The following is a 20,769-nucleotide window of genomic DNA, read 5'->3' as shown; positions in this document are numbered from 1 at the left end:
CTTGATAAGTGCTGTTATTTTCCAGATTTGTGGTCTAAATATATTCATACTCAGAGTCTATGAATCCCTTTTCTATGCAGTCAGAGCAGTACAGTACACTAACCCACGAGCTCATCATTCACAACCCAGCATGCTTGTCAAAAATATTACCCTTCCGAAATGCCTGCTCTTTCTTTGTCTCAAAACCAAAAACATTTCAATTGTCAAATGTGTTCTCTGTCGAGGGCATCACACACATGCATGTCTGCCTCTTGAAACTCAACCATGCCTCTAGCAGTCAATCTGACAACATAGGCAATGAAACTGCAGCCTAGAAAGATTTCTTGGTAACTAGCTGCCCTCCCAGTGGAAGGAATATCTTTTTTAGCTGCAGAATTTCCACATTGGAATTAGTTAAAAATTATGAAAAGTACATTCGCGTAGGGCTAGATTGTGGTTTTCCAATCAGCCCTGTGTAAAGAGTGGTTCAGGAGAGGCACAAGGGAATTTTAGATTGTGAGAATTGTGGTCAGAAAGGCAATGTGTTCCCTTTCCCTCCTTGCACTGTGTGTAAAAATCTGTTATTGGCCTTTACCAGCAGCAGAGCACAATCCCACCTCCACCCTGGGCAAGAGAGCTTTGCCCCCTCCTTGCCTACCTGCTTGAGTGTGGGCAGTAACGAGTGCACAAGTGCCTGCTGACCATAGAGAGTCAAGGTCCAGGGAGATTGCATAGGGATGCAGAGCCAGGATTCCCACTCCCTTTTAAGCCCCTATATGACTGCATACCCTAGCCCATAATCTGGCCCTTAAATACTGCAGAATTAGCACTATATGAAATGGGTGGTAGTGACCTATTACTTTTATTCTCACACTGAATTAAGGATAAAATCCTAAATTTTGCTTGTGAATTGTGTGTTTTCTTCTGTAACTCATGGACCGGAAGCTGAAATTGTCATATCATCTCCACCTGCTGTATACATTCATAGGAACATCAGAATTGCCATACAGCAGACCATGACTCAGAGAAAGGTGCAAGAAACTCTGTAATGGAAAAGCTTGGGATAAACTGTCCCTTTGGGAAGTTTCTTCCTAAGACAAGGCAGTTAGTGATGGGCTTCTGCCCTGAAGCCTGAGAGCTTTTATCAGCAGCTGTTAGAGCTGAGGCTGGACTGTTGGCTGCAGCATTATGGGTGTTGCTGACCAAGATGTGGGCAGTCAGGCTTAGTGATGAAAGCGAGATCTCGGTCTACTGGTTAGAGCTGGGTCCAGGGTGGGTGAAGTCCAGGAAATGAGCAGAGGGGTAGTACCGGAGAAGCAGTAGCCAAATAACAGAGGTACTAGGGGGTGAACCAGAGTTGTGAGCCAGAGGTGGAGCCAGGGATCAGTACTGGAGAGACAGAAACCAAATGCCAGAACCAGGGAGTCAACCAGACAGTTGTAAGCCAGAGACAGAGCTGGGCGGTCAAAGCCAGAAGTCTGAAGCCAGAAGGGAGCGGGGACTGGAGCGAGCAGGAGCAGGAATGGGAACTAGAGTCAGCAAGCTGAGGGCAGGGGATGCGTTGAGCAGCCTTTGACCTGCTGTGGGGGCCAGACTTTTAAACAGGACTGCTAAATCAGCAGCCACTCGGGGGCTGTGGCCACTCGGTGAGTTCTAAGGCTGTAAAGCAGGGTTTTTGGTTGCCTAGCAGTACAGTGAAGTCCCTGACAGCACTCCCTGCTTTCAGAGTGGCCTCCCAGAAGACCTTGGGTCAGGTTTCTTGGGGTAGACCTGGTGGAAGACATGTAGGAGGTCTAGGGGATGGATTTGTTCCTCAGGTTCCCATGAACACCGACTGGGAGGGATATGGCCTAGAGGAATTGTATATTGTAGTCTTCTCCGGATTTGGAATGAGTCCAGAATCTGCTGGTCACATATTCATTTTGGCTCTGTAGTAGTTATCAGTAGAGGGGAACAAGTAGTGCAGTGTGGGAAGGGTTTCTTGATGAGGGAGAGAGATGTGGCACACTGGGTGGATCTTCAGGGATTCTGGCAGCCACAATCAAAAATGCTACCAGGTTAAATTGTTCCATGATTGCAAATGGTCCCAGTTTTTATGGTCCAGTTTCATTGATTAGACAGGTGGACCACAGATTTGGGTAGACAGACAAACATTATCCCCTGCATTGAGGTTCAGGGTCAGCTCATGGTGTCGGTCAATGTGGTATTTGTATGCTGTCTTAGCATCTTCTAATCAGTGCCTGAATTCCTGGTGTGCTTGGTGATGTGTATGGTGAGGTCAGCAACAGTGGGCATGGGTGGCTAGAGAGGGATTTTGAGGTGTTACCGAGGGTAGAACCCATAATTGGCAAAGATAGAGGTCTGCTGGATCGTGGTATGCATGGAGTTGTAGGCAAATTCTGCATGGGGAATGAGGGCCAACTAATCATCCTGGTCATAATTTATGAACCAGCATAGATACTGCCCCAGGCTCTCTGTCTGACCATTGGTAAGCAGTCAAGAAGCAAGGTTCAATGCACAAGAGGCACAGAAATTCCTGCTAATAGTGGGAAGCAAACTGAGACACCTGGTCAGATACTGTGCTTGTGGGTAATCCATGAAGATGAAAGATGTTGTCTTTGAACAAATGGATAGTTTCCTGGGTGGTGGGGAAACCACGAAACAGTATAAAATGTGCCATCTTTGTCAGGTGTTCCACTACCACTAGAACTGTGGTGTACCGTTGGGCAGGTGATAGGTTCATGATGAAGTCCATCACCATAGGCCCAAGGTTGAGGTGAGGTGAGCAAGAGCTGGAGACCAAGTGGTTTCATGGGTAGCAGGGTTGGTCTGGGCACAGAGGTCAGAGAACTGGACATAAGTTGCTTCCAAAACGCCAAGGGTGAGCCATGAGAAACTTCTCAACACGAGGGCCTGGGTCTTGAATCAAGCGAAGTGACCCACCAGGGGAGCATTGTGCCAGATTCATAGGACTTGCAGCTGGGATTGACCATCAGGTATGAAGATGAGCCCCTTCTGATACAGAATTCCTTCATCAACAGTGAAAGTTGAGGCAGTTTGAGTGTTCACATTGCCTAGAGCTTGGTGGATCTTAACTGCAAAGGGATCACTGGGATGCAGGTAATGGACAGTGGTTTCAGGATCTTGAATGGTGTCTCTTGGTTATGTTTGCAATACTCCCCTTTTGGCATCTACCTTCCCATTCCTGCTCGCAGGGCAGTTGGTCACCACAAAGTCAAATCGTGTGAAGAAGTGGGACCAATGGGCCTGTCACTGATTTAGGTACCGAGCCATCTTCAGGAATTCCAGCATTTTGTGGTCAGTGAGGACTTGAATTAGGAATCTGGTACCCTCCAGGAGTGGTTGCTTTGATGGCCAGTAGCTCTTTATCACGGATGTCAAATTTTGCTCCTCTGGTGTGAACTTGCATGGGTAAAAAGTGCAAGGGTGAAGCTGACCATTGGAGGCTGCCATCTGGGAGACGACTGCTCAAAGCATGAAGTTTGAGGCATCCACATCTGCCATAAATGGCTAGCCCAGCTTGGAGTGAACCAAAATGGTGCCTGTGATGAATTTCTGTGTTAGGCACTCAAAAGCTGCTTGTGCCTTTGGGGACCAAGAAAAATGGGCTCCCTTGCACAGAAGTGACTGGGGTGACCATCCCTGAGAAACCCTTAATGAACCATCTACAGAAATTGGCAAAGCTCAAAAGGCATTGGAATCCTGGGTACCATCCAGTTCATAGAATATCAAGGTTGGAAGGGACCTCAGGAGATCATCTAGTCCAACCCCCTGCTCAAAGGGGGACCAATTCCCAAATCCCTGAATGGCCCCCTCAAGGATTGAACTCATGACCCTGGGTTTAGCAGGCCAATGCTCAAACCACTGAGCTATCCCTCCCCTCTGTTGATAATGGTTGTCTCCTTGTGTGGGTCCATGGCCAGCCCTTCAGGAGAGATGCTGTAGCTGAGAACCGCTACTGTATACTGGTTAAACTGGCATGTCTCTGGTTTAGCATACAGGTGGCATTGGCGAAGCCTTTCTAAGACCCTCTGTATGTGCTGGTCATGCTTTACTTGCTCATCGGAAAAAATAACAATGTCATAGAGATAAATAATAATGAACTGATCCAGCATGTTCTAGAAATATCATCGATAGAGTGCTTGAAGGTCACAGGAGCATTCCATAGTCTGAATGGCACGACTACATAATCAAAATGTCCATACTGGATGCAAAGGTGTTTTTTCATTCATCTCCTTCTCGCATCTGGAGGTTATAGGCCCCACAGAGGTCTAACTTTGCAAAAATTTGAGTAGAGTGTAATTGGTCTAGGAGTTCATGAATGAGGGGAAGCAGGTTACAGTTCTGAACCATCATCTTATTGAGGGTCCAGTAGTCAAAACAGGGCCTCAGGGAGCCATCCTCCTTTTAACAAAGATTGGGGCTGCTGCTGGAGAGGTGGACTACTGGATAAACTCTTTCTGCAGATATTCCTGCACATAGCCACAAAGACCTGGTGCTCTGGTTTGGAAAGGGTGTATGTGTGGCTGAAGGAACTTTTGACACCTGGCTGAAAGTCAATTGGGCAATTGTATTTGCAGTGTGGGGACAGGGTGTCCATATTTCCTTTGTCAGATACATCTGCAAATTTATGGTACTTGCCAGGTATTTTGGCAGTAGCAGGCAAGACGGTTGGGGGTGTGCCCAACTTCCATGGGCCCATTTCTTCACAGCAGGGATTCCCCAAATGATGACATATGTGGCAGAAGATAGCAGTTCTGTCTTGGGAAGCCACAATCATTGGCAGCAAGGGGAGCAAAAGTGTCTTTTTTGGTCGATGGATACAGAGGTCATGGACAGTGAGCCAGGGTGTTCCCAGGATGACTGGAGAGTGGAAAGCCTGAATCAACATGAACTGAAGAGTGTCCCATGCCCCTGAAGGGTAAGGACTGGACCCCTAAGGAGGTGGCCTGGTGAGTCACCGGCCCTGAGGCCAGAAGCGATGCATCAAGGTTCCCATCAGATCCAGGGAATCTTACACATGGCAGAGATCCTATGGGCGTTAGCCACATCCTGGTCCATGAAGTTACCTAAGGCCCTCGGGTTGACCAGAGCCTCCAGGTGAACTACTGGAGTCATTCAAAGTAGGAGCTGCAATGGCAGGTGGAGATGCATCAAGGGTGGATTTGTGGTTTCTGTGTTCCTGACAGAGACACATCAGCCCAGCCTGGACCCCCTTACTGGGGCTGGGGCTTAGCATTTCCCAACCCTGAAGCTTGTCTGATCTTTGCAGGGCATCTCAAGGTGAACTGTCCATTGCCCCACAATACAAACACAGGCCTGAAGCTCAGCATCAGTTGTTCTCAGCCTCTGACAGGCATGCGTGGGCCTGGTTGACATTCATGGGTCCCAGCTCCTGGAGCAGGGTGTGCTGTTGAGGAATGGGAGGCAAGGGTGTTATCAGGGCTCATGGGGCTGCACCATGTTCACGGTCTGCTCAGCAAGGTGGTTGTCAATTCTGATATATAGGGTGATCAGGTCGTTGAGATGGGCTCGGGACTTGACATATGTCAGTTCGTCCTTTATATCAGCGGTTCTCAAACTTTAGCAAACCAAGGGCTTCCATTTTGACTTAATTTTTTTAAGGGACCCCCTTCTCTGCACCTTCATGAGGCTCTGCCCCATCTCAGAGGCCCTGCCCCTGCTTGCTCCGAGCCCTTCCCGCTGTTGCTCGCTCTCCCTCACCCTCACTTATTTTCACCAGGCTGGGACATGAGGTTGGGGTGCAGGAGCGGGCTCAGGGCTGGGGCAGGAGGTTGGGGTGTGATGGGGATTGCAGGATGTGGCTTCCGGGAGGGAGTCTTGGTGTGAGAGGGGACTCTGGGCGGGGGCAGGGGGTTGGGGTGCGGAGTCACAGAGGCGCTTACTTTGGCTCCCAGGAAGTGTCTGCCTGGTCCCTGTGGCCCCTAGGCACATAAGTGGTCAGTGAAGCTCCGTGTACTGCCCCTGCACCCTCAGGCACCGCCCCCACAGCTCCCATTGGTTGCGGTTCCCAGCCAATGGGAACTGCGGAGACGGCACTCGGGTGGGGGCAGTGCACAGAGCCTCCCTGGCCACCCATGGGCCTAGGGGCTGCAGGGAGCTGGCAGCTGCTTCTGGGAGCCATGCGGAACCAGGACAAGTAGGAAGCCTGCCTTAGCCCCGGGCCCCTGCTGGGAGGGAGAGAGGGAAGGAGGGGGAGGAGTTGATCAGCAGGGCCCATGGACCCCCTGAACCCCCAGGGGTCTGCAGATCCCCCTTTGAGAAATGCTGTTTTATATCCTTGTTTAGCCTACTCTGAAACTGATGATGCTGCATGGCCTCATTTCATTCATTCAGTGTCCGTGGAGAGGCAAGGGAATTCAGCTCTGTATTGGATGCCAACTGATGCCCTTTTTGTAGCATTTGTAGCACAGCTTCAATGATCCAGGTGTGGTGCAGGTCACCAAAAATAACTGACATGGTCTGAGGAAACAGGAAGGGGTTGAGGGCATGGAATGCTTTGAGCAGCCACTGATCTGCAGCAAGGGCTAGACTTATAAGCAGAATTGCTAAACTAGAAGCCACCATGGACACTCGGTGAGTTCTAAGGAAGTGCCGCTGGGCTCATTGGTTGCCTAGCGGCACCTAGTCAGAGCTGGGCAGCAGCTGTTCCTAGTTGGTCTGGTTCTTGACAGTGGGAAGCTCAGGCTGTGGATCCAGTACTTTGAGAGATTGAGGTTGCACTAGTTGACAAAGGTGAAATACCAGAGGCATGGCCAACCATAGCATCTTTCAGGGAATATTAATTATGGCACGAGCTGCAAACTTTGACAGATCGTCTTGTCTGGCATCAACAAGAAGAGTGTGTCGCAGGCTGGAAAATAGTGGTCATAGCAGTGTTCCAGACCTGTCCCATCCTCTGACCTGGCACCAGTTGTGGAGTTGGATTCTGCCCCCTCACTCTCTGCCTAGTTCTCAGCAGGAAGCCTGATTGCTCAGGTGTATAAAAAAAAAAAAACTATTTTAAGATATGAGTTACGTGCCATGCAAATGAAAGTACTTGTCAAATAAATCAAAGGTATTTATTCATACTGTGTTGAAAAATACTTCACAGGCCTCACCACACTCTAATAGTACCTTGCCATTCATCATCCCTAGGTGTATTGACAAAAAGCAACCAAATTAACAGATCCCGTGTTTAAGAATAAGCCAAAAACTTAACAGTCATAATATATGCAAATATTTTGAAAATTGACACATTTTTCAAATGTTACGTGTAGAATTTTTTAACATAAGATTTTTTCTAAAATATGAATCATATCGACAGTTATTTAGACCCAAAATATAGGTCCTTCACTAAAAAGCTTTTATGAAACCTAACTTCAGATCTTTGGGTTGTTTCTACACGCATGACCTTTCAGCAGTGGGTAGTTATGTCTATGTATTTATATGGCCCCCATAACTGCATCTGAGCATCTCACAATCGTAAATGAATTTTCTGCTTACAACACCCCTGTGAAATCGGGAGGGGAATGGGGAATTGAGGAACAGGATAGATTAAGTGACTTGCCCAAGGTCACACAGGAAGTCTGTGGCTAAGCCAGGAAATTAACCAACGTTCTCTGAATCTCAATCCAGTGCTCTATTTTCTAGATCATCCTTCATACACTAGTGGACTTGCTTTCATGGCTCCCTGATCCTGGGATTGCCAAGCACTAATCTGGTTCTGCAGTGCTGGTTAAAGCCTCAGTTGTGGATGTAGGCACTTCCCAACCACAACTCTTCAATCCCAGATACACCCTCTTCATCAAGGAAAAGGGGAAAGGGGAGAAATAGGTATAGCACTCTACCTCTAGGCCACCCAGAAGTAGTATTCTTTGGAGAACTGGCTTCGTTGACTTTCTGGTTGCTTTGCTATAGTGGGGTCAAGAATCTGGTCCTTAATATTTAGAGAAATGCTTTTTGATAACATTTAAAAAATGCAGTGAAGATGGACTTTTGTTTATTAGTGTTATCAGATTATTTGTATTATGGTTGGTTATTTTATTATGCTAGCACCCAGAGCACTGTCCACACATAAAGGCAGGCGCTGACCCTCCTCCTTGGAGCTTATAATTTGCAAAGAGACACTACATCCCTAAGGATTGTATCAAGGAATACAATATTGAATTAAGATTATAGGGTGTGTGCGTGTGTGTGTGTGTGTGTGTGTGTATTGTGATACAGCATGGCCAGAGGGCAGCATAAGAGTGTTAGCAGGGGGCCTTATTCCCTGCCAAGGGAGGAAGGTTTGCTTTAGATTAACTAGAACAGCTGTGGCCAATTAGAGCACCCTGACTCCAGTTAGAGCAACCTGACGACTCCAGTATGGGATATAAAACCGCCTGCCTTCAGTCAGACAGGGGTGGTAGTTGAAGGAGAAAGGTTGGATTGGAGGCAGAGTGCAGATTGCAGAAGAGAAGAGGTTTGTCCAGAGAGAAAGAAGGTTTGGAGGAGTGCTGGCGGTGGGATTGGAAGCCCAACAGAAACCCTAGTAAGGGGCACCAGGCTTGTATAGAAGAGGAGCGAGAAGCCCTTCACAAGCTGACGGTTATGAGAGGGAAAGTAATCCAGGTGAAGAAACTGCTAGTCAAGTGGTTCACCACAACCCCAGGGCCCCTGGGTTGCGGACCTGAGTAGAGGGCGGGCACCAGGTCCCCTCCCTCTCCACTCCCCTCTCCAAGGACACTAAGGGAGTGATTAAGAACTGGTTCAGAGGCAAGCAATATCGCCCTGAACCTACCCCAGAGAAGAGAAAGCGCGAGACCCAGAGAACAGTACCGGCAATTTGCCACAATATGTATCAACCATCCCCAACTGCCATTCGACTGAGCCATTTTTCTCATAATTTCTTGTAGGCATCTTGGCAGACATAAGTGTTGAGGACGGATTTGAAAGAGAGGTTAGTGGCCATTCAGGAGGGTGATGCGGAAGAAAGCATGAAGATGGTTGTGTGAGAAGGTGAAAAATTGAAGGTCATGGCTGGCATAGCTGGTGCAGTGGCACGGGGATTGAAGGAGATATTGAAATACTGTAACCCAAATATTTCAGTACTTCAGTGCTGGTGTAAGGTAAACTGTACCAGAGACAAAATGAAACTGGCTAGTCTAGTTTCATCATTCAGTTAAATGAGGTGCAAAGAGTACACAAATCACTTAAATGAGATTTTAAAATTTCTTTCAAAGTTAATGCATTATTAGTAACACAGGAAATAAATTTGGTATTCCATTATATATAGGTTTTTATACCATGCTCGTCACCATAATATCTGAGCACCCACCAGGAGTGCCATGACTAACATCTGTCATGTCACAGGTGCCAAGTTTCTAATCTTCCAGGGGTTCTCCCCCCAGCTCTGCCCACAGCCTGCCCCCACTCCACCCCTTCCCCTAAGGCTCCACCCCTGCTTGCTTCTTCCCACACCTGCTCCGCCCCCCCTCTCGCATGCTGTGCCATCGCTCCTCCCCTCCCCCAGAACCTCCAGACACTGCAAAACAGCTGATCTGCGGCAGGCAGTAGGCCCTGGGAGGGACGGGGAGGCGCTGATTGGCAGGGTTGCTGGCAGGCAGGAGCGCTGGGGGGAGAGGGAATTCTGATAGGGGGGCTGCTGGTGGGTGCTCAGAACTCACCATTTTTTTCCATGGATGCTCCAGCCCCGGAGCACCCACAGAGTCGGCACCTATGTGTCATGTTATCAAGTGTATATGGTGGAGTGTTTTTGAGTTAGTAGTTTATACATTTATGTGTGTGTGTGTTTACATTAGAGAAGGCAAAGAAATGCACCTTGCGCTTTGAGCAGAAGGCGGTGAGGTTTGGATTGGTCTTGAGTTCCTGGTGCAGTTCATTCCACAGTGTTGGACTGGCCCATGAGAAGGTTCTGTCACCTGCGCAGATGCGCTTTACTCTTATAGTGTTCCATTGTGCCAGAGGAGCAAAGTTGTCAATCACAGTCCTCATCTCAGAGCTTCAGGCAGTGTTTTAGGTACCCTGGTCTCAGGCCATGGAGCATGTTGAAGATAAGGGCTGAGACTTTGAACTTCACTAGAAATTTTATGGGAAGCCAGTTTAGAGAGTAGAGGACAGGTCTGATATACTCCTGGTAGTCTGTGTTGCTGAGGAGACTTGTTGTGGCCTTCTGTACTAGTTAGAGTTTCATACCCACCGAAGACTTCATGCTCAGGTGTATCGTGTTGCTGCAGTCCAGATAGGTGGTGACAAAGTGTGGATTACTGAGGCCAAGTCATCTAGTCTCCTAGCCAGGTTGGTATGGTAGAAAGTGTGATGGCAGGTATTTAAAAATATGTTTAGCATGGCAGCAAAAGTTAAATGTCTTTGTAACAATATGTGCACCTGAAGCATACAGTACAAACTCCTCAACTGCATTTCCTCTATCTGTGTGTAGTTGAATTGTTTACTAGATGCAATGTATATGTAAAGATAATATTTATACCAAATCTGTGGCCATAGCTATTACTTAAACACTTATGCTTAATAAAACATTATATAAATGCGAGTGTGTTCTCATATTATTACTGTACACCAATACAAGTGACATCACTATTTCCATGGTAACTGATGAACTTCAAAGCGGGGAAACAGAGAGACTTTTTTAAAAAAAAAAGTCCCAAAGCAAATAAAAGAAGACAAATATATGGCATAAACAAAACCTGCACATAGGGGTTGCTATAAAGATTTTATAGCCACTTATTTGGGGAGAACTGCAGCCCTCATCAGCCATTACGCACCATAAGATAGCAGCATGCAGCAGTTCTGCAGGCATACCCAAACGAGTGGCAATAGAAACCTCATAGCACCTAACACCATCTCATATTCTCTGTCTGTGGTCCTGATCTTGAGAGGTACTGAAGTTGACAACAATTGCAAGGTGCTAGGCACTTCTCAGGAGCTTGGCTGATATCCATGCAGTGGGCAACTGTAGTGAGTTCTACACATCAGAAGATGATAAATAGCATAAAAGACACTATTGAATTATAGTAATGGTCGGCGGGTTGATTCATTGAATAATAAGTACTCTTCAGATTTATTCTGAAGGCCTTTATTTTTTTTGGCAGACACTTTAATTTGCACAGCGAGCACTCTGTGCCTTGAATTAGTTTGAATATACACATTGTGATTTGATTGATTACATGCTTTAAATAAGAAAGTGCATTACCTCGTGCTCCTGTAGTATGTGTTTCTTAAATATCAAACATCAAGGGACTGCAGGACAAGAAGACAGTGGCATTGAAGACATTGATTTGAGCATAAGTATCTCCCAGAGCAGTGTCTTTCGATACAAAAACAACTGAATATGTCAAATGTCTGCTAAAATGTTAATGTTAATGGCCAAGGTCACCTTTAAAGGGATGCACTAGTGCAGCTGTGCACTGTGCCCCAGGCAGGCCTTATTAGCACCTGCACTGACAGTGTCCTCACTAACTTTCTCTTAGCTCTGCACTGAAAATTATTCCAGAGGCAACTGTCTCTCCCATCTGATGCTAAACAGCTCTCACCCTCCTAGTCAGCTGAGACTCAACTCTAATAAAAATCTTCATTAGTTGTCATCTTAATATCCAGGAAGGCTATGCCAAGCATTGCAGCTGACCCTGGGAAAACTAAAGGAGGTTCTGATTAGAGATGCACGCAGACCACAGCCTTGGGTTTTAACAAGCTTTGACTTAGGATCTGAATGTCAGAGGTCAGGGCCATCTCTAGAACCAAGCCTTGTGTACTCACTGGCAAGCTGGACTGAAATATTGCAGCAGGGTTCTTTGACTGAGCAGCGCTCTGCGACAGAATGTAGATTCCTTGGCAGCTTTAGTTGAAAAATTGGGGTTTTTAAATGAATGACACACAGAATGAAAACACAATCAGTACTGTTGCCCCTGTTGTTGTTTATTTGGAAGTTAAATTTGACATTTTTATACTTTTTAAAATATTCTCTTTTTTCAGTTTATGTAGATTTTAGTACTGAAAACATATAACTGTATCATACAGATTGCCTGGGAGGAGTTGGGCAGGGGAATACAACCTGTGTTTTTGGCACCTGTGGAGCCGAGGGACTCAGTTTGGGATTCTGGAATCAACCTATTAGCTGGATTTTTCTGCCAAACTGATCACTAGTGAATAGTAACATTTATAGGTTCTCTGGTTTCAGAGTGAACAACACAATGAGGAGTACGGGGCTGTTCCCAACTCTCACAACTTGGGCTGGTCTTAGGATGAGAACGTTGCATCTGTTTACATTCATTTCAAGTGTTCGAGACTATCTTCAGAACCAGGAGGGCTACAATATTATTTCTAACTGACACCTTAGCTTTGGAGCACAATTCTGCAGCAAGGATTGGATTTCCCAGTGCATGCTGGGGCTGTGGGGTTGTGGAATACATGAATATAAAAGGGAAATCCTAAATCTGAGCCAATTTCCCTGACCCACTGCCCTCAGACTTTGGGGAAATTTGATTTGGTGCCAGATCCAAACTTTGCAAGTCATATTGCTCCTAATATTGGTAATGAGCAGAGCTCAGCTTTAAATCCAGGGCTTAAACTGAGATGCTGTATTATCCTGTATCTATTCACCAATGATTTGAAGTGGCAGGATTTCCATAGCAGCTACATTATCTGTTGGGGAGGATTCCAGATTTCCAACCCTCTGCCAGCTCAGAGAGCGTGAGACACTAATGACAAGAACTGAACCTGGGTTTCTCACACAGCAGCATGGAGCATTACCAATGGTCCCAAACCAGCCAGATCCTTTGAAGGTTTTTCACTTTTTATTGACATTACTGTCAGTGAAGCTTCATCTGGGAGGCAGGTGTAAACATGAGAACTACGGTCATTGAGCTCACTGGAGTTCTGATGGTGGATACAATATAACTATTTCTGTTGCCAACTAATCATAACTTCGTAAGGGCAGACTACTGAGGCATGATCAGGATACTAAGCTACAGGAATAAGCCGTGGCAGGCATAACTCCTCGCTAGTACATAACTGCTCTCCTTCTCCCTGCAATAAAAATGCTTCCACTTCTGCCTATTTCCCTTCCCTCCTCCAGTATACAGGAAGACAACCACCCAACATGCAGAAAGACAGCTATGACTCCTCCACCCTCCAAATGCGTTCATGGTAAGTGCTGATTCTGAGTGCCAGCAGGAAATCCTGGTGGGTGGTGCTGGGACTTATGGCTTTTGGGTGATTATACAGATGGGATTTAGGGGATCAAATATTTTTGTACTGATTATTATTCCAGGACAAGTGCATAGAAACATTTACTCTTCTGAAAGCATTTTTACTAACCCTCTCCTGGAAAGACCTGAAAGAATGAACCTTAAAGCATAGGTGTCACCTAGTGTAATACATACTTTTTTTCAATAGATTTGAAGGTGTTGAATATAATTACATAACACTTCAAAAGCTTCTCAAAACTTACAGCAAAGTTCATACCTGTTCTCCAACTGGTTCCCTCTCCCAGCAGAAACAGAGCAGCCGTTTGAATTCCATGCTGACATCACACACAAATTCTCTCGGTTTCTTCCATTTTCCGTAACAAAGAAAAGTGTCAATGACCCAATGGCCTTAAATAAGCTTCATTATCTTTGATTTTTCTAAGTCTAATATTTTCTCCAATTGGGAAAGTTGTAGCTACTCATGGTCACAGAAACAAGGAAACCATATGTCAGCAGCAGTTTGGGACTCAAAAAGTCTTTCAGAAGTTGCTGAGATAAGGAATCATGGCTGAGGTACAAATATTAGCATTTCTTTCAGTTGTGTGAAATTCCTGCAAAAGTATTACATAATTAATCTTCAATAACAAAACATTTACAATACAATTTAGTATTTGGGGTGGCTCCGAGTTCATTCTGATTTACCATCTTGCTTCACTTCCCATTGAATTCCAACTCAATTTTAAAAGTCATTTCTCTCAAAGTCCTTGCTTTATAACACCACAAAAAGGAGGTGGTAAGCTTGCAGGTGATGGATAGTCCAATGATTAGTGTGTGAGCTTGTGAGACAGCGGTTTGATTCCCTGCTTTCCCATAGACTTCCACTATGACCTTGGGCAAATTACTTAGTGCCTCAGTTCCCCTTTTGTAAAATGGGGATAATAGCATTTTCCTACATTAAAAGGGTGGTGTAAGGTTGAATGCATTCAAGATTGTGAGGCACTCAGGTAATGTGGTAAAGGGGACCACATAAATACCTTAAATAGGTATACAATATTTGTTCTTGCTGTAACAGTTTTTGAGATCGTGAACACTAAAATCAGGGTGGAACTGAATGTATTAGGGGATGGGAGACATAAGCATACTGAGCATAATCAGAAAAAAATATACATTTAAATATAGATTTCAAGAGGATCTCATGAACTGCCAGGAATGGAATAAACTTGCTATACATTGTTGGAAAGCTGGGATTTTCTGCTTCCATGGTGCAGATAGGGTTGGCTTCTGATTTTGGTAGTCCATGAGATAATTCATTGTGAAACAGTCACTGTCCTAGCAGACCAGGGATTAAAACTGTCCATCACAGGATATGTGACAGCCTCTCTCTATGGATTTGGTAGTTTCCTCTCCTATCTTCCCATAGGCTTGTACATACAAAACCTTCCAGAAGAAAAAGTGAAAGGGATTAATGAAATGTCTGTTGGCCAAATCCTGCTTGCCTTACTTGCACCTGTAACCTTAAGAATTCAGTAGCACCGCTTGCATGAGTACTTGCCTGTCTTGGTACTTTATGGCGCTTATGACCTTGGCATCTTTGCACAATAAAGAGAGCAGAATTTCATCCATGCAGAAGTGTCCGGCTGAGGTCCGTCCCTCAGTGGGGCTGTGGGTTATCCCACCGCCTCTTCTAGCTCTCTATCAGTCAGGGCTCGGCATTAGTGGGGGACCGCAAACACACGGTTAGGGGCTCAGGCCCTTTAAACTGGAGCTGAGCCAAGAGTTCTAGAGCAGCCCAGGCCCTAAGTCAGGGCGGGGCTGCACCCAAACAGGGACTCAGGCCCTTAGGCAGGGGCTGAGTCAGCAGTGAGTTAGCAGCCCAGGCCCTAGGTCCGGGCAGGGCAGCAAGCAAATAGTCAGAAACTCAGGCCCACAAGCAGGGGCTGAGTCAGTAGTTCAACAATAGCCCAGGCCCAAGGTCAGGGTGGGACAGCAAGCAAATAGTCAAGGACTCAGGCCTTTATGCAGGGACTGAGTCAGCAGTTCAACATCAGGAGGTCCTAGCCTCTCCAGACCAGGGAAAAGGGGGAGTCTGCCACCCAAGAAGTGGGTGGCAGGGGGGACGCAGGTTCTGGCAGTGTTGCAGCCCAACTGGGGTTGGCTGCCCCTGGGCTACTTCCATACTCCCCCTCATAGGGTACCTGAGTCGTGGTAGCATCGCCGGCGGTCTCAAACACCATCGGTTCCTCTGGGTAAGTAGCAGATGGTAGGCTTGGCTCCTCCTTGGGGTAGCGGGCAAGAGGCAGGCTCGGCTCCTCCTCGGGGTAGCGGGCAAGAGGCAGGCCCGGCTCCTCCTTGGGGTAGCTGGAGTGGGGTAGGCTTGGCCAGTCCTCCCCGGGGTAACGTGCGAGGGGTAGGCTCGGTCAGTCCTCCCTGGGGTAAAGAGTGAGGAGTAGGCTCGGCCGGCCCGGTGCGACCTCAGGCCGGCCGCGGCCTTCTGCTGTCTCCCCAGAGGGAGCTTGGTTGCAGACGTCTGGCCTCTCTGGCGGCTGGTTCCCAACTGAGCTCTGCCGGTGAGCTTTTATACTTCCGAGTCTGGCCGTGACCTCTGAGGGGCGGGCGCAGGACCCAGTGACTCTGCCCACGTTGGTGTTAGAGGAGGTCCATCCCTTGGCGGGGCCGTGGGGTATCCCACTGCCTCGCTACAATCCTATAGGAACAAGCTCATTGGCATTGGGCCAAGTATTTTATAATGCTCTTGGGAGCGGGTTTTATTGTTGTTGTCACTTGAGGCTTTTCAGTATCTTAAGAGGATAAAAAAAATCAAATGAGGGTCTAAATAAATAGAATTTCGGATCTTGCATAATATCGCTCAATGGCAACAGCAGGTGTTTGACAGTACTGCAAACTTCCTCAGAATGTGCTCCTGCCAACATGGCTGTGATTCAGTGGAATGATTCAATGACTGCAGGCCGGTATCCTGCCAACCAGCCTTCCAGCAGAAAATTGCAAACACGTCCATTAACATTTAAGAGGTAGTGTGTTAGTAAGAGGCCTGCGTCCCCTTCAGGTAATGGGGGAAACAATCTCTTTTCTTCTAGAGAAATAAAGGCAGAGTATTGTCTATCAATTGCAATGGTATCTCTGAGAAAAGATTCAGGATGCAATTTCTTTGCAGCTCACTCTTTCTACAGGGTGAAAAATGCCTTCTCGCAACCAGAAGCCTTGTTATAATGAGGCTAGGGCTACCCCTCCACTTTCTCTAATCCAAATGAGAGACAGTGTCTTCTGAACTGTGCAAAAATGTCAGACACATCATAAGTTTACCAAATGCTGTGGAAAAAAACCTCTCTGCTGTCATTAGGATGCGCTGCATAGGCACCATCTCTCTCAAAGAAACCTTTCAGCTTATATGCTGCAGCTGTACAGCTAAGGAGCCCACCCTTTTCTGTGTGCACGCACACATGTATAGGCTGCACCACATACACGCACACTGAAATTGGGGGAGGCAGCCTCACGGCTCAGGGAAGCGTGCTGTAGATACAGAACAAGATGATCTCAGTACAGTCATGATCCTTCAGCTGTGTAATCCATTAACCTGGGTTAGAACTATATGAAATGAAATCTCCTTCAAGTAAACATCCAGTTGAGAATGAGACATGCTTGGAACAAGTACAATTTTGTTTAACCTCCTTTTGCTCCATTATTCTTTTGTGTAGCTGAAGGAAAATCGAGACTGGAGCTGAGAAGCAATTCATGGTGCTGCTACTGTAATCTTTGTTACAACACAATGTGCACCTCCTTAACTGTCCACTCTTTTAAATCTTCTGTAATATGAATAATGAGCCACTGCACTTACGGAGACTTTGTTAAATACTTTGCCTTTATCACAGGTGCTGTGTAACCATCTAGGATCAAAACTGACTCCTTTAGAGTTGATTTAAAGCAAGAGGGAATGGCTTAGTGGTCTAAGTACACATTTGTGATAATTAGACTACCTGGAGTGATGAGTTCACATCCTAGCAGGAGTGACTCATCCTTTTGAGATAGATAAATCAAGTTTACTGTATTTGGGTCTTTTGGACAAGACTTTCAAAACCAAGGAGGGAGCAAATTCATGGGAGTTTCACTCTCCTAATCTGGGGCTGAATTGTGCACTACGGTTCTGCCTCCTGTACATGGAACTTGAAGACCTCAAAGCATTTTACATAAAAAGTGGCTGCTTGTCCCAGTGCCATTGGGTAAAACAGTCCCATCACTGTCACGCAGCATCTTGTGCTCCTGCCTGCCAATCTTCTCCCCAGATGTAGCTGCATTGGAGCAGTGAAGTGATTCCAGTGTGCGTCGGGGTTAGCCCGTAAAGGCCCGGGGCTGAAAAGCGCTGTGTACATGTGTCATGTTGCTAACAACAACCATCAGCCCTTCATTTTTAATTGCTTTTTCAAAATGAATCTTTCTACCATGCTTTGATATGGCTGCAGTTTACAGCTCACGCTGGACTGGTTGTGTGTCGGACTGGCACTTCCAGCTGTGCCCTCATGCAGCCACATACTGGCATTGATGGTCTGTATCTGCCTCCCTAGAGAACACTGCTGCTCTTCCATCAGGTTCTAGCTCTTGCAGTAACAAAGCAACTTACCAGGCTGATAGAAAGAGGCCCTATATGCAACGTGCCTGGGAGCTGGATCACAGACTGCAAGGAATGGGGCTGACTGATGGAAGGGCCTGTCCCCAGGATGCCACCTTGGCATATGGGTCGTTCAGGAGGAGGGTGGCTGGCTTCCAAAGCCCATGACAGAGAGCCCTCCCTAGAGCACTAGAGGAGGCAAGAGAGTAGAGTGAAGGAGACTTGGTTGGCAGAGATAGGCAGATGAGATAAGGAAAGCGAGCTGTGCAGCAGCTAGCAGGGGGTCGGAGAGGGGCGTTGGGGGGCCAGGCAGAGAGGGGAAGGTAACTGAGAGAGGGGGTGGGAAGAGGAAACAAAGAGGTGCAAAAATAAATATGAGGGAGAAAAAAGACATGTAAAGTGTGGGGATAAAAGGAAAGAGAGGGGCAGGAGATAAAAAGGGAATAAAGAAATTCCACAGACAAGAAAAAACATTCTGACCCTGAAGGTTAGTAAATGTTACATTTATTCATGAATCTCCCTTTTGTTTTCCCAATTGAAAAAATGGGGGAGCTGAATGGTGGAGGATGTCTGCAGCCCTAGGGGAAGGGGCTCTGGGTCTGACCACATGATGGAGGGGGGAAGAGCAGAGACCAGACCAGCACATCTATTGTTTCAACCTGAGCACCATATACATAACTCTTCACCAATAAGCTAGCTTTCTTCTTGCACACAAAATATTTGAAAAGCGGGGAGGGGAATGGGGAAAGGCACAAGTGAATAGCAGTGGAGCATGGCTAGCTAATTGCAGCTCCATGTAATCCTTTCACAGTCGGTATCATTACTGTATATATTTCCAGCCCAATTCATCTATTTTTTCCAGCCTCCTGTCTTTGCAGCTGCCTCATCTTCTCCCCTTCCTGATGGCTGCAAATCTCTGCTTATCACCCATTTTCATACTGTGTTTCGTCTGCCTCTTTGTGTTCATCTCTGTACAGTTTCTTGGCTGTATATGTATGGCAGCCTCTTACTTCCCAGACATTGTGAACGATTCTACTGTGTGAGCTGCTTCTTTTAGTGAGACAGTGCAACATTTTGTCTTCTTTTCATTCCGGATGATGTAATTTCACATGTGTTCAGACTCAGGACCCGCTTTTCAAACTAAGTGGCCAAAATGGATATTCTATTGTTTTATGAGGCAGTGAGATTAATATGATTATTTATTTATTATACACTTTTTTGTACAAATGGAGCCACTGCATGAATTTTTCATGGCAACTCTCTTGAAAACACCAACCCCTCCCCTCCCCCCGCTCTCAGGAAGGATTTATGCTCTTTGGGGAGTTTCCCCAAATTCTTGTGTTTTTTAATTGATGCCCATCATGTACGACGTGCTCCTGATTTCACGAAAACACACAAATCTGTCAGTCTTTCTTCTCCCAAGAGAAACTCTCTTGTTGTCCCTCTCTGCCCAGCTATAATCTCCACAAAGACAGACTTCAAACAGCTAAGCCTTCTCCCATTGTATCGGGTCTCTAAGTAGTGCACCACTTTATGCTCACATTTAACAAGTTTCAAGCTTCAGTGATGAACTGGCAACATTTTGCTCATGACAGCTGTTTGACAGCTTTTGAAAATGGATAAAAAATGGAAAATTATCCTTCAGAGGAAACATATCCTTCTCTTTATAACTCAAGCTGTGACATGGCATGAATGAAATAACATACTTATTACATTCTAGGCACTGAACGTAAAATGCACTGCCTTCCACTGTTCCACTTGATTTGATAATCTAGTACAATTTAGGCCCCTAATAAATTAAATTGTTCGGAAACTTGGTTTGCTGCCCAAAATCTGTGCAAGCCTGTGCTGTTTAATTATGTCTTTCTTTCTTCCAGTGTTTTATCTTCAGGATAAATAATTCAGCCTAATAAACCCTGTGATCTGTGGGGTTAATTGATACTCACAGTAATTCTCGACTCGTGAACAGCACCCATATTTGTATATCTTTCATCAAGTTCTGCAGTCGCATTTAATTTCCCTTCTTTAGCCTTGACTTACCAATCAGGTTCATTGTGCTGCAAAAACGCCTGATCGTTTCAAATGTCAGTCCTATTCCTGAGCATACGAATGCCTAGGTTAAAGTGTTCTCTCTCTCTCTCTCAAGTGACTATAGTGCTAATCTCTATGAAATCATAGGGAAGCTGGGCCCGGAATGAAAAATAAAATATTTGTCAAAAAATGGGATTGAACAATATCATGAAAAAATAATTGAATAAATTATCTGCAGACGTATTTGTAGACAAGAAGCCCAGCTCTGTAGTTGGATGAATAGTTTGTTTTTAGTTATTAAATAATTGATTTGAAAAAATTCTGAACGTCATTGACTATATTAATTGAACAGTATTTGATCAGCTGTACTCCAATATTCTTTGTAAAGCTCTTTGTTCTATCTCTCTATCTCTCTCTCTGCTCTAAGGCTAGCACACTGTACATATTGGGCATCAATAAAACACCAGAATCACCCCTGTTATAACAGAAGCACCTGTTGTAACCTTCAGATGGTTTACCTCCCAGGACTAGTGTGCTAATGAGGCCGTGTTGTATTTTGGACAGATGCTGAAATGTTATGCTAGGCTGATAGCTGCATCTTGGCTCAAACACAACATTGCGATGACTCATACATTTTACTATTTTATTAGAGCAGTGTTCCTTGAAATCCTAATCTAAAGACCACAGTCCTTCTCTCTGAAAGAGAACATATCCTTGAAGTCAATAAAAGCAATAGGACTGTATACAGAATACAGAATCACCAGCTCATTGCTTTTGTTCTTTCAGATCTTGCAAGATTTCTTTTTCTTGTGTTTTACAGGAGAGATTTCAGGAATCCAAAAGTCAAGCAGCACAAATTTGACTAGAGAATATTTTGCAAAACAATAATAATCAGCAGCAAATAAAAAGGGG

Source organism: Chelonoidis abingdonii, chromosome 3 (genome assembly GCF_003597395.2).
Source record: "Chelonoidis abingdonii isolate Lonesome George chromosome 3, CheloAbing_2.0, whole genome shotgun sequence".
Taxonomy (NCBI): Eukaryota; Metazoa; Chordata; order Testudines; family Testudinidae; genus Chelonoidis; species Chelonoidis abingdonii.
The sequence above is the reverse complement of the archived record's forward strand: the minus strand, read 5'-3'. Positions refer to the sequence as shown.